This window comes from Periplaneta americana, chromosome 15, assembly GCF_040183065.1.
Source record: "Periplaneta americana isolate PAMFEO1 chromosome 15, P.americana_PAMFEO1_priV1, whole genome shotgun sequence".
Classification (NCBI taxonomy): Eukaryota; Metazoa; Arthropoda; class Insecta; order Blattodea; family Blattidae; genus Periplaneta; species Periplaneta americana.
Genome location: NC_091131.1, coordinates 57,862,371 through 57,875,308, shown reverse-complemented (window position 1 = coordinate 57,875,308; position 12,938 = coordinate 57,862,371). Strand labels below are relative to the sequence as shown.

Genomic DNA, 12,938 nt, shown 5'->3' with positions numbered 1-12,938 from the left:
CTCTGTCACTTGAAGCGAAGTAAGTATGTACTTTGTTCGTTTTTGTGACGTAACATGAAAGCTTCACTTGGTTGGATTTTAGTGAACTCTCTTTTTTGTATGTCGTACGTTTTTAATATAAATTTAAACAAAGCAAGCGGAGTCGTTTTAATGCGCAGTACTCCGCGCAGGAAAAATATTGTTCTAAAGCATGAAACCGGTGAGGCAGAAAGGTTACATGCATGTAGAATAACATACGGTACGGCGAGGAATTGAAAAAACCACTACCAGGGCCCGAAATCACTGTAATATCAAGTAAATATTGAAAATTCATCGCCCACGCCAACATTATGTAAAAGGTGTTTATTTCGACACCGCTGTTAAGTTCATTTGCACGAATACCCCACACACAGAGCGATGCATTCTGCCAGGAAGCGGCCCAATTTCCGGTATTGTGCCGGGGGAGGGGGTGAGGTGATCGGCGTTGGGGCTTTATCCAGCACAACGACAATAAAAATTGATTTTACTCGGCGACTGTCGCATCAAAACGTATTGTTTCGCTACAGGGTGTGCACGATTATCAAGCCCATAGAGAGGGTGGGGGAAAGTAGCGAGCCCACATGTGTTCGACGAGATTGAGGTCAGACGACACCTGCACGGCACGGGTCTGCTGACATGTCATTCGCACCAGTGGCTCTGGTTCGCGCTTGAGTGATCACTTAGTCCTACTTGAGCTCACAGAGTCGTCTTCTGTTTGACGCTCTCCTCATCCGTCGTTTTCATGGTTTTCTCAACGTCTTTTGTTACACTCTCACTTCCGTTGCTAAGGAAACGGTTTCCATGGTTACTTCAATTTAAAAAACAGCCTGCTTCACTCAACGGTGAAGGCGCAGGTTTGCCACGGCGTGACAGCCACGATAAGGGCTTTGAGCCCCTAAAGGGCAGAGATATTTTTGTCTTGTAGCCTACCTTTGTACCTTTCTGTGCCATCGTAACTGGAGATTCAGAGCCATGATCACCCAACATCAAGAGAATTCTAACGTGTGCCTATCTAGTGTTAAATAGTATGAAGTTGAGACTCAAAGACTGGACAGTCATGAAACAAGACGAGTACGAAATGCAAATTTAGAAATATAATTTATGTTTTCAACTTCTATTTACAAGAAAATTTCTAGTCTGTTGTAATAGTCATCTAAGGATCCTTTCTCAGTCCTGCAATAAAAATAGTTTAATTTTGAAGAATTAATTAAAGTATAACGATTATGATATGGGACAACTCAAGCTATCTTTGGTATAAGCGAGACTTTTTAAATGCTTGTCTATCATAGACAAAACTTTCACATGATCCACGAGTTCTGATTTAATTTTACTTAGAAGTATTCTTCTATTTTTTTCTGTAATCCACGTATCTGAAGTAGAACTTTAATAACTCTTATCTCCCTCCATATCCTGTCAAATTAGACTTAAATTGGTGGAAATCTGGTAACATACTATCAGCACAACGACCGACGTTCACCTCAAACAAGAGAGTACATCATACTGACAATTTACCATAAGCCATAACCTAGGCGAGTTTGGAACCCATAACCTTGCCTTGTATACGAAGATAAATCCGGTATTTTGTGTAATACTGGTAATACTAAGAATTGTCACATACTTTAAAAAGCTACGTCAAGAATTGAAAATGTACTAACGTTTTGGAAGCATAACTTCGCACGGTAATTTCCGAAGGTTTCAATAAGAAATTCATATTTCAAACTAATTCCTTAAAAAAGAGCTTACCATGACAATTTCAATAGCTTCATTAGTCGACATGCATTTCAATAACGGGAATGCTTTATCTGCAGACTTACTAAAGGCTTTACCAATAACCAAAAATGTATTTAAAAATAGGCTTAAGAACTTAACTAATAAACGGTAATATATTATACACACTACTTAAAGGGTGTAATTGATGTTTTGTTATTTGAAGTGTTGTATCAGTGAAGAAGTGTGTTGTGTCAGTGAAGTTTTATAGTTTATAATGACAGTGCAACGTATTTGAACAGCGAATTATTTTTGAAGTGTTAGTGAAATCAGGATAGTATCAGTGAAATGTGTCGCAGTTCCGGTGAAGTGAGTGAGTTGACAGCGAAATGAGTATAGTGCTGAGAGGTACTTGTGCATGTATGAACATATCATACTCGTGGGTTTTAGTTCGAACTTAGGGTTAAGATACAAATTAGATATACTTTAAAATGTTATTTTAAGTGATCGTGCTTCATTTAATTGGGATGCTCATTATTATTATTATATTATTATTATTATTATTATTATTATTATTATTATTATTATTATTATTATTATTATTATTATTATTATTATTATTATTATTATTATTTTAATATTATTAATTATCATTTCAAACAATTGATTGGCATCATAATCATATGTGAATCGATTCGACTATCAATTGCACTGTTGTCTCCAAACTAGGCCTCCTGGAATGAGGAAGCGATTATGAAGTACTAGTTAACGAGAAGACCTGCCTTGTTACATCTGAATAGGAAGAGTATGAGACAAAAACGAAAATTAATATCAGACTTTTATTTGAAGTTCCAAACATCTTTACAATTTCAAACATGCTCACAAGAACAATCATGAATAGCATAAACATTCCACGCAACTAAAGGGATTACATTAGTTCCATGTCACTTCTTCGTGTTTTTCTTACTTCCTTTGTCATAATTTTATAGTTTCTACAAATTTTTCTATCATTTTTATTCCGAGTGTGGTTTAAACGGGGAATTACCGCCCTGTGTCGTATCCCCAGCAGACTAATTGCATGTATTCCTATGACAAACCTGCAACGAAGCAAGTAACAGCAGAATCCCTGGAGCATAAGCTAATGTTGGGTATTCGGGCCGAGCACCATACGCTCTTGTTCGACTGCGCTCCGCCTTGAAGCCGCAGAAGGCACAATTCAATACAAGACTGGAGATTTCATATGACAGTGATTGATGGCGATCCGCGAAGTCTGGGATCACCAAGGAGAACCGATTGAAGTTGTCGAGGTGCCCTGGTCGCATTGTACAAGGGAACAGACTGCAGTCTGCCATGTAGAACAGTGCAACACATGTTCAACAGCGGTTATTTGAGGTCTGACCTGGCGTTGTTCCTCAACTTCTTGTTTCTCGCTATGCAACGTAATACTGTAATAGTATATTATGAAACCAGTTTATAATGCTATACGTTATTGCATGACGCAATGTTCAGGAAAATAGCTTGGCTCGTTTTCTAAGTTTGACGAATGCAACAACTATGTAATATAATATTATAAACGTGTTTCATAAGCTATGTTTTTGTACAAGAGCATTATAAAGCAATTAATAAAGAAGAAAATATATCTGTGGCCGGGAGGAAAAAGGTCTTAAGTAAAAATTTTATACTTTTCAGGAGAGCAGTAGAAAGATTGAAATTGGTGTCAATTATAGCGTTTTTTTAATTAAGAGGTTTTTCCTGGATATTATTTGTTTATATTTATTCTAAAATAGGTAATGTTATTCATTTAACAATTTTCTTGATTATTTCCAAAAATAGCCGCACTTAAGCCCTTTTAAGATCAGAACCCAAACTGAGTAGAAGAGACTATTTAAACATAAGAATTTTTTCATGTGGCGTGTGGATAAGCTTCGGGGCTTCTATCACGTTGTCTTGGTGTTGGTGGCTGACGTTTCGACCGCTGTGTTGTGATCATCTTCAGAGCAGTTGGATAAGGAAATAGTCTGCGAGCTCGTATATATATATATATATATATATATATATATATAGTAGTCTTGATGGGGGGAGTACTTGCTGTGATAGGTCGTAGGTTCTCCTTCTGGCATCTGATTGGTCCTTCGTTGTCTAATCCGGTTGAGGTCTGTATAGACCTATATACGAGCTCGCAGACTATTTCCTCATCCAAAAACTGCTCTGAAGATGACCACAACACAGCGGTCGAAACGTCAGCCACCAACACCAAGACAACGCGGTAGAAGCCCTGAAGCTTATCCACACACCATGTACACCAGCCGCGGAAGCCTACGCGAACACTCAACTTTTTCATGTGCACATAAATGAGAAATGTATATTATTAGGAATGCAAAATGGTTCTCAAACAATTGTTTACCCTGGTGCTTAAAGTTTTAAAAGGAAAGGGCATCAGTATGTGATAAAATGGCTAAAATACAAGTTAGACCTTTTTAATAGGAAGCATGGAAAGTAAACATGTGATGGTTTGTAAGGAATAAATTATTAAATATACTTAAGTCCTTTATTCTGTGTGTGCTCGATTCCAAAAGTACTTAGGACATTTGGTAACGCTCTATAAATCCAGTCAGGACTCTTATTTGACTTTAGCCATTTTACCAGATTTTCACAAAAAAATCACTTAAGACCTTTTTCCTCCCGGCCACAGATGTAAAGAAGGTATCAAATTTCTAATAAGTTCCTCTGAAACGAAAGCCTGTAATATACTCGTGACGTCATTATTTGGTTTGTTGAATGTATTGACTTGTTGCTAAACATGAAAATCAATTTACTAGCACATATTTATTAAGAAGCTTGTAAGGTTTAATTCCCGAAAAAAAAAAAAAAATCTAATAAAAGCTATTAAGGAGAGCACGAGAAATTTTTTAAATGGTTAGAGAGTAAGAAAATGAAAGATTTTAGAAATAGTAGCTATAGGATATTTGCGGCTTAAAATTAATAAAAAAAAATGGTTCGATTTAAATTCACTTGTAATTAATAAAGATAAAACAATAGCTATCCCCTTTCCTTTACATAATGAAGGTAATAAACCATTTCATCTACACTAAAAATTAAAATGCATAATTTTGATTGTTCCGATATAAATTGCAATTGTTCAGTTATTAATGAAGTTAATGAGGTTAAACACTTACGCATAATTATTGATAATCGTTTAAAATGAAATAATCATATCCATTATATTTTTAATAAATTACGTAAAACATTATATTACTTTGTTGTACTAAGAAATATTTTGTCAATTAACTGTTTACCTATAACTTATTTAGCATTATTTCATTCTATATTTATGTATGGTATTATAGGTTGGGGTGGAACTTATAAATCCAACCTTTATCCGTTAATTTTACTACAGAAAAAAGTATTAAAAATTTGTTTAAAAATGCAGAAAGATTAATCAACTGAATTGTTGTTTAAACATTTCAAAGTTTTCAACATTAAACAAATGTATTATTTTATTTTATTAAAATATTTTCACAGAAATCTTAATAACTTTGAAAGGTATATACATAAATATAGAACTAAAAATATGGATTCTCTGCATTTGTCTGAACCTAAATTTAAAACCAATGCAGCTTTTTATCATAGCATGAGTCAAGGTCCCAGATTATTAAACAAATGTTATTCTAATATTATTTTAACAACGAATCCTCTCCAAATTAATAAAAAGGTAAAAAAAAAATTATTGGATTTATAGTTTGGGTTTAGACATATTAAAAACTTTTTAATCTGTATTCACTCTCAATTTTAATTTTATTTTTAGCACGAGTCTTACTGATTCAGGAGTGGGCTAGTTTATCTTTCATTGTATTAACTTGTATTCATTTTAAACTTACTAGAAATAAAATAAATAAAATATAAAATGAATTTATAGCAATAGGGCAGTTAATGAAATTTTACATTTCATGCGGTGGGTAGTTTTTCCATAACTATCAGAATATGACATTTGATTAAATTAACATTTCATTTTTACTTTTAATTTTAATATTCAGAAGTAAGACTGTGTTATTGATTAATGAAATGCGTATTTTCTTTCAGAAAATATATTTTTTAATTAATATTCATATTATAGCGCATGCTGAAGGATACACTGGAAGGAATGGTGAACGGGAGAAAAGTTCGGGGTAGAAGAAGATATCAAATGATAGACAACATTAAGGTACACAGATCGCATGCGGAGACCAAGAGGAAGGCAAAAAAATAGAGAAGATTGGAGAATGTTGGATTTTCAGTGAAAGACTTGCCCTTGGACAGAAAACTATGACTTAATGATTTATAGCGTAGTATTGATGTAAATGCAAACTAATGACGTAATTGTTGCTATGGAAATTTTATTGCTAGAGTGATATAAAATTCCATGTTATGAACGATTCTCTGAGCAACAATAAAGACAATGCTGGTGTTTTAAAAAAACGTAATTTCTATATCTTTATCGAGGAAGGAGCTTTCATCATAGCTGATAGAAGTATTTGAAGAAACACAGTCTCGGTGATTCGATTTCAGAGTTACTGTCATATGTTGAGGGGGAAATATTTTCTTCGAGAATTTACGACTTAGTCCCAAAATGAATATCTGATTCGGTACCACCATCACTACATCTATCAGCCCAATCTGTTGTTATGGACGGGACCGATATATTACATAGTGGCCACAGAATCAGATGTTCGAATACAGTGTTCATATTAAATCTTCTTCTTTCTCTTTCAAATTCCGCAACTCAATTTATTATGGTGGTATAAGAAGGACTAAGATTCTTCAACGTATCAATTATATCAGCATCAATTTTCTTACGATGAAAGAGTAATGGAACGGAGAAAAATTCTCTCCGGCACCGGGATTTGAACCCGGGTTTTCAGCTCTACGTGCTGATGCTTTATCCACTAAGCCACACCGAATACCCATCCCGATGTCGGACAGAATTGTCTCAGTTTAAGTTCCAACTCTTGGGTTCCCTCTAGTGGCCGCCCTCTGCACTACGTCATAGATGTCTATGGACGTAGGAAGTCCACACGTGCTGAGGTGCACTCATTATGAGTGACTAGTTGGCCGGGATCCGACGGAATAAGCGCCGTCTTAAATCACGAAGTGATTTACGCATATCATATATATTATTTTAATGTACCGAAGTACATATGATATTTCCATGCAGATACTCTGCGTCATCATACGATGAAAGAGTAATGGAACGGAGAAAAATTCTCTCCGGCACCGGGATTTGAACCCGGGTTTTCAGCTCTGCGTGCTGATGCTTTATCCACTAAGCCACACCGGAGAGAATTTTTCTCTGTTCCATTACTCTTTCATCGTATGATGACGCAGAATAACTGCATGAAAATATCGTATGTACTTCGGTACATTAAAATAATATATATCAATTTTCTTGCTGCATAACCATTTCAAAAATAGGTACCTTTTCACCGACCCAATTTTATAAAAATCACATTATTAATCTGACATAATTTGTTTAAAAATTGTAACGATATGCGTGTACCTTTGTTATTTTATATGCAATGTCTTACCGAAAGGAAAATGTTGACTTTATAATGTTTCTGCCCTTTGTGATTTCTTGCGCTTGCGCAGTAATTTCTTGATCTATTCTACCGTAAGTCGCGAATATCAGAGGAGGGACTCGGCCGTACTTACCTCGGCGGTCTCCTTCTCTTTTGGAAGACTACTTCATGAAGTATGTAAGGTAGCACTTTGTGCGCTGGATTAGCGTGGGTTATAATCTGATTAAAATAAGCAGCTTCTGGCGTGTTATTTATTTCGGTTAGGTTACGGTACTTAAATTTCTAGAAACATTGAACCTTGCGATATCTGGCTCATTACACTGGTATACAGATATTTATATTGCTTTAAAATAGCGTGGAAACCTTGCAATACGTCATTGTAGACATTTTAAATATAGATGCTTATTTTATATCCGTTACATCTTAAATTATCTTATAAGGTGAAGAATCGGTAGAAGGGAAAACAATTCTCTCCGTCACCAGGACTCGAACCCGGGTTTTCAGCTATACGTGCTGGCGCTTTATCCACTAAGCTACACAGGATTCAAGTTCCGATGTCGGATTGAATCCTCTCATTTTTAAATTCTACCTACTGTGATCCCCTTTGTTGGCTACCCCGTGTACTTTGTCACGGTATGTGTGACAGCAGACACAATGTCCAACTGCAAGTAAGATAATGTGTTAAATTGGAAAAATCACATTAAAGAAATTACCCCCAAACTAAATTCAGCTTGTTTTGCTATTAGATCTATGCAAAAGATAGTAAATATCAATACCTTAAAAACAATATACTTTGCAGACTTCCACTCGGTAATGAGTTTTGGAATAATATTCTGGGGAAATTCCACAGATAGTAACAGTATATTTCTATCACAAAAAAGAGTAATTAGAATAATAGTAGGTGCCAAATCTAGGGAATCGTGTAGGACTATTTTCAAAAAACTACAAATAATGCCCGTGGCTTGTCAGTATATCTTTTCATTAATAATCTTCCTCGTATGTAATCGTGAAAACTTTATAACTATTCAACAGTTCATAACATAAATATACGTCAAAAAATGACTCGTGAAAACTTTATAACTATTCAATAGTTCATAACATAAATATACGTCAAAAAATGACTTTCATACTCCATTGGCAAGTCTATCGCGCTACCAAAAAGGAGTTCGTTATATGGCAGTAAACATTTTTAATAGCCTCCCTATCGATATAAAAAATGAAACTCAAAACATAAAATTATTTAGGGCCAAATTAAAGAAGTACCTAGTTTCTCACGCCTTCTATTCTGTAGGTGAATTCATGACATTCAATAACACTTCATGAAATTGATACTAAAACTGTGTGTTGTACTAGTAGACTATATTGTAAATCTCGTCTGTATATATTTCATCTAGACTGTGACTATAAATTAAGAGTTTATAATAGCATTAAGTTTTTTGACTTGTTCCATATTCTAGCTGTAAGCAATGTATGAATACCATGGAATGTTAATGGATGCAATACAATACAATACAATACAATACAATACAATACAATACAATACAATACAATACAATACAATACAATACACAGGTGCACTCATTACGAGTGACTAAGTGGCCGGGGTCCGACGGGACATGGCGCCGTCTTGAATCACAAAGTGATTATTTCCGCTTTATCATATTATTATTATTATTATTATTATTATTATTATTATTATTATTATTATGTACCGAAGTACAAGTGGAGTTTCAGCGCAGTAATTCTAAGATTCCATATGGTGAAGAATAGTAGAACGGAGAAAAATTCGGATAGCGGAAGGATAAGGGTAGCGGTGCACTGCCTTTACCCCCAAGGAAATACACCTGATACTCATTTCTGTTGTAATGCATTTCATGCGACTTACTTCATACTGCCTCATCTTCTTCGTGGCTACAATAATATGTTGTCTGGGCGCATAATATATTTTATGCTCGACCATGCCGAAATGTAGTAATTATACACCTGGTAGCAGTCCTTTAATGCATGTCATTAAAGTACACCTACTCATTAAAGGTCAGGTCTTTCAGCCAATGACGACTCAGGTTACAACTGTTCAGCCAATGACAGGTCAGCTTTCTACCGTTATAAAACCGCAAGTATCGATTATTCTCGGATATGCAATCGAAAGAGAATTAGCGAAAAGTCACGGAGGCTGGAAATCCAATACTGTCGCAGAAGGTTATGTTCTGTTACTATAATAATTAGCGTTAATTGTAAATAATATTCAAATATATTCAATTTGTCATCTCGTTTTTCAATGTCTAATTTAATTTCAATGTTATCTCTGTAGGTTCTTATGGCCTAGCAAGGTCAATGTGAACATCTGTTCCTCGGAAAAAATCAATACTTTCGCGTCTGCGCACATCTCACAACATATGGGACATTGGCCAAGGTCAGATACAAAGAAAATTAATAATATCAAGTTAGAAATATGGTCGAGCATAAAAAGTCGTATGAAACTCGCCTATAATGGTAATTAAGAAGCTCGTATGAAAATTATGAAACTCGCTTGCGCTCGTTTCATAAATATCCATACTCGCTTCTTAATTACCTTCATTATAGGCTCGTTGCATAATGTACTATAAATTAATACCACTAACAGCGACTGAGTTTTAACACTACAACTAGACAACGTTGCTGAAGCACGAATGACATGTGTTGTCCTGTGCGGCTAAAAGTTGCGACATCAATGAACTATTCGCATAAAAAGAATATTGAGGCTGAGTAAACCCAAGGGTCATAATGCGGCGGGAGGGATTAAGTAAGTGGAAACAATCCCATCAGGAATTGAACCCGCGACCTTTCAGATTACAGCGTTACTCCTTAACCGTAACGTTACCGTGCACTCTTCACGAAAGTCCAAGCTTAACTATACAGAGTAAGTAACGTCATTAATTTCATGGGGGCTATTCTTTGAGGTATTTCAAACAAAATAGTTTAATACAATTTGGATCGTTTTTGCTTCCTTTTCGAGACAAAACGTTTTATATGGAACATTCCATACCGTGTTTTAGCAAGGCCATTGATTTAATTCCCAATATGCTCAGTCAATGTAAGAGAACAGTGTATTATGATAAATGATGAAATAATTTTAGTTTTGTCCTTTGAATGTGCAGAAATTTGATCCGAACAAATGTAACATTGTAAAATTTATTTGCGGAACGAAAAGTTACATTTGTTAGGATCTAATGTTTGCATGTTTAAAGGAGAAACTAACATTCTTTCAATCAATTATTATCATAATACACTGTTCTCTTAAATTGACGAAGCATATTGGAAGTTAAATCAATGTTTATCCAAAAACACTCTTTGCAATGTTTGGTATAAAAAAAATTTTATCTCGAAAAGAAAGCAAATGGAGAAAATTGTATTAAACCTTTTTATCCAATATATCTCAAAGAATAATAATAATAATAATAATAATAATAATAATAATAATAATAATAATAATAATAATAATTCGTGGTGCTACAGCCGGTGAAGGGCCAAGACCTATCAGCCGGTAGTTGGTCTCACGTCTACATGCCGAAGTAGAGGTGGATGATCATCCAACCTGAATGGAGATGTCGTGTGGTTAGCACGATGATTTCCCCAGCTGGTTTGCGAAGCCGGATTTTCGCTACCTATCGTAGCTCCTTAAGTGCTGGGTGGGTACCGGTCCCATACACTGGCCGAAATTTCATGAGAAAATGCCTTAAACCACGACGCCACGGCGTGGGACAAGAAAACAGAGTATTGTGATAAATGATGAAATTATTTTGGTTTTGTCCTTTGAATCTGCAGAAATTTGATCCGAACAAATGTAATAATAGTAATAATAATAATAATAATAATAATAATAATAATAATAATAATAATGTTTTATTTTCCATGGAAGAGTTAAAGCCATCATGTCTTCTCTTCCACTCAACCGGAACGAAGATTTACATTTGTTCGGATCAAATGTTTGCATATATAAAGGGCAAACTGACATTCTTTGAATCAATTGTTATCATAATACATTGCTCTCTTAAATTGACTGAGCATTTTGGAAGTTAAATCAATGTTTATCCCAAAACACGCTTTGAAATGTTTCGTATAAAACAATTTTTATCTCGAAAAGAAAGCAAAATCGAGCAAATTGTATTACACGTTTTTGTTCGAAATATCTCAAAGAATAACCCCCTGAAATTAATGACAATATTTACGATTCACCTTGTATAATAAAGCCCGTTCGTACATGTACACAACTGTGCAAAATATTCTTGTCAACGTTCATTCCAGACGTGCCTTAACGGAAGTGCATTACTCTTAGTGTATATTCTTACGAAATAGAATTGGAGCGAATTTCGATACGTACTCGGATAATAGTGACATCTAGTTTATCTCTCTGAGTTTCGACTTCTTACTGCGATTTCCTTTTTGCGTAGATTCGTGTTAAATGCAGATAATGCACCGCCGTTAATTATTAGGACAGCAATAAGGCATGAAGATGGGAGCGATATTACCGCTCTCAATCGGTAGATGACTGAATTATACAAAACAAAAAAATCGGTTTAAAAACAGTAACTTTTTAAGTACGGCCATAAACAAAGCATTACTGCCCTACAACTGAATCAGTGCTTGTTAACTGGTCCGCGCCTGCATAAATCGTGCTCGTAATGGCTTAATGCGTTCCAAATTAAAAAATAATGTCAATTCACTAGCCGCTCATCACAATAAACTAGTGCGTTGCCATGGCGACACGAAGGACTTTCATGCCCTCCTTGGTAAGAATTGTTAGAGAAGGCTCACAGCTCTACATGACAATAACTGAGATTGAATTAATGATTGAGTGAAGGAATGAGTGAATGAATGAATTAATTAATAAGTAAAAAATGAATAAATAAGTAAAAATAAATAAATAAGTAAAAAATAAATAAATAAGTAAAAAATAAATAAATAAATAAATAAATAAATAAATAAATAGGTGAGTAAGTTAACAAACAAATAAAATGTAGGTATATAGATATCTTTGTCCCTTGCAGATTTTTTCCCCATTAAAAATTTGTCTTTCGACTCGAAAAGAGACGGGCTAACGAAGAACCGCCACTGACATGGGGTCAGCACGACGCTAAACTTCGAACAAAAATAAAGAAAGCCATGATGCTGTAGATAAAGAAATGAATGAACGATAAAATTAGAGGACAGTAAACAACTGGAATAAGTAAGCGGTTTAGTAATGAATAGAGGGCGGAGTTTTAGGCCCTGAAAAGTGGCGTTTTAGGAGCCTAAAATAGGCTCTTATACTCATTTATTTAGGCTCTATAAAATAAAAAATAATAATTAATTAATTAATAAGGAAAAAATAAATTCATAAATAAGTAAAAAATAAATATAAATAAATAAATAAATAAATAAATAAATAAATAAATAAATAAATAAATAAATAAATAGGTGAGTAAGTTAACAAACAAATAAAATGTAGGTATATAGATTTCTTTGTCCCTTGCAGATTTTTTCCCCATTAAAAATTTGTGTCTTTCGACTCGAAAATAGGCGGGCTCACGAAGAACTGCCACTGACACGACGCTAAACTTTCAACAAAAATAAAGAAAGCCAAGATGCTGTAGATAAAGAAATGAATGAACGATAAAATTAGAGGACAGTAAATAACTGGAA

The 12,938-nt window shown here is 34.6% G+C and overlaps 1 non-coding gene across 1 annotated transcript; it reads right to left on the bottom strand.

Moving 5' to 3' along the window:
- Positions 1-6,967: 6,967 nt before the first annotated feature.
- TRNAC-GCA (transfer RNA cysteine (anticodon GCA)) lies at positions 6,968-7,039 on the bottom strand. The gene has a single exon. It is a non-coding gene; the product is annotated as a tRNA-Cys (tRNA).
- Positions 7,040-12,938: the final 5,899 nt, after the last annotated feature.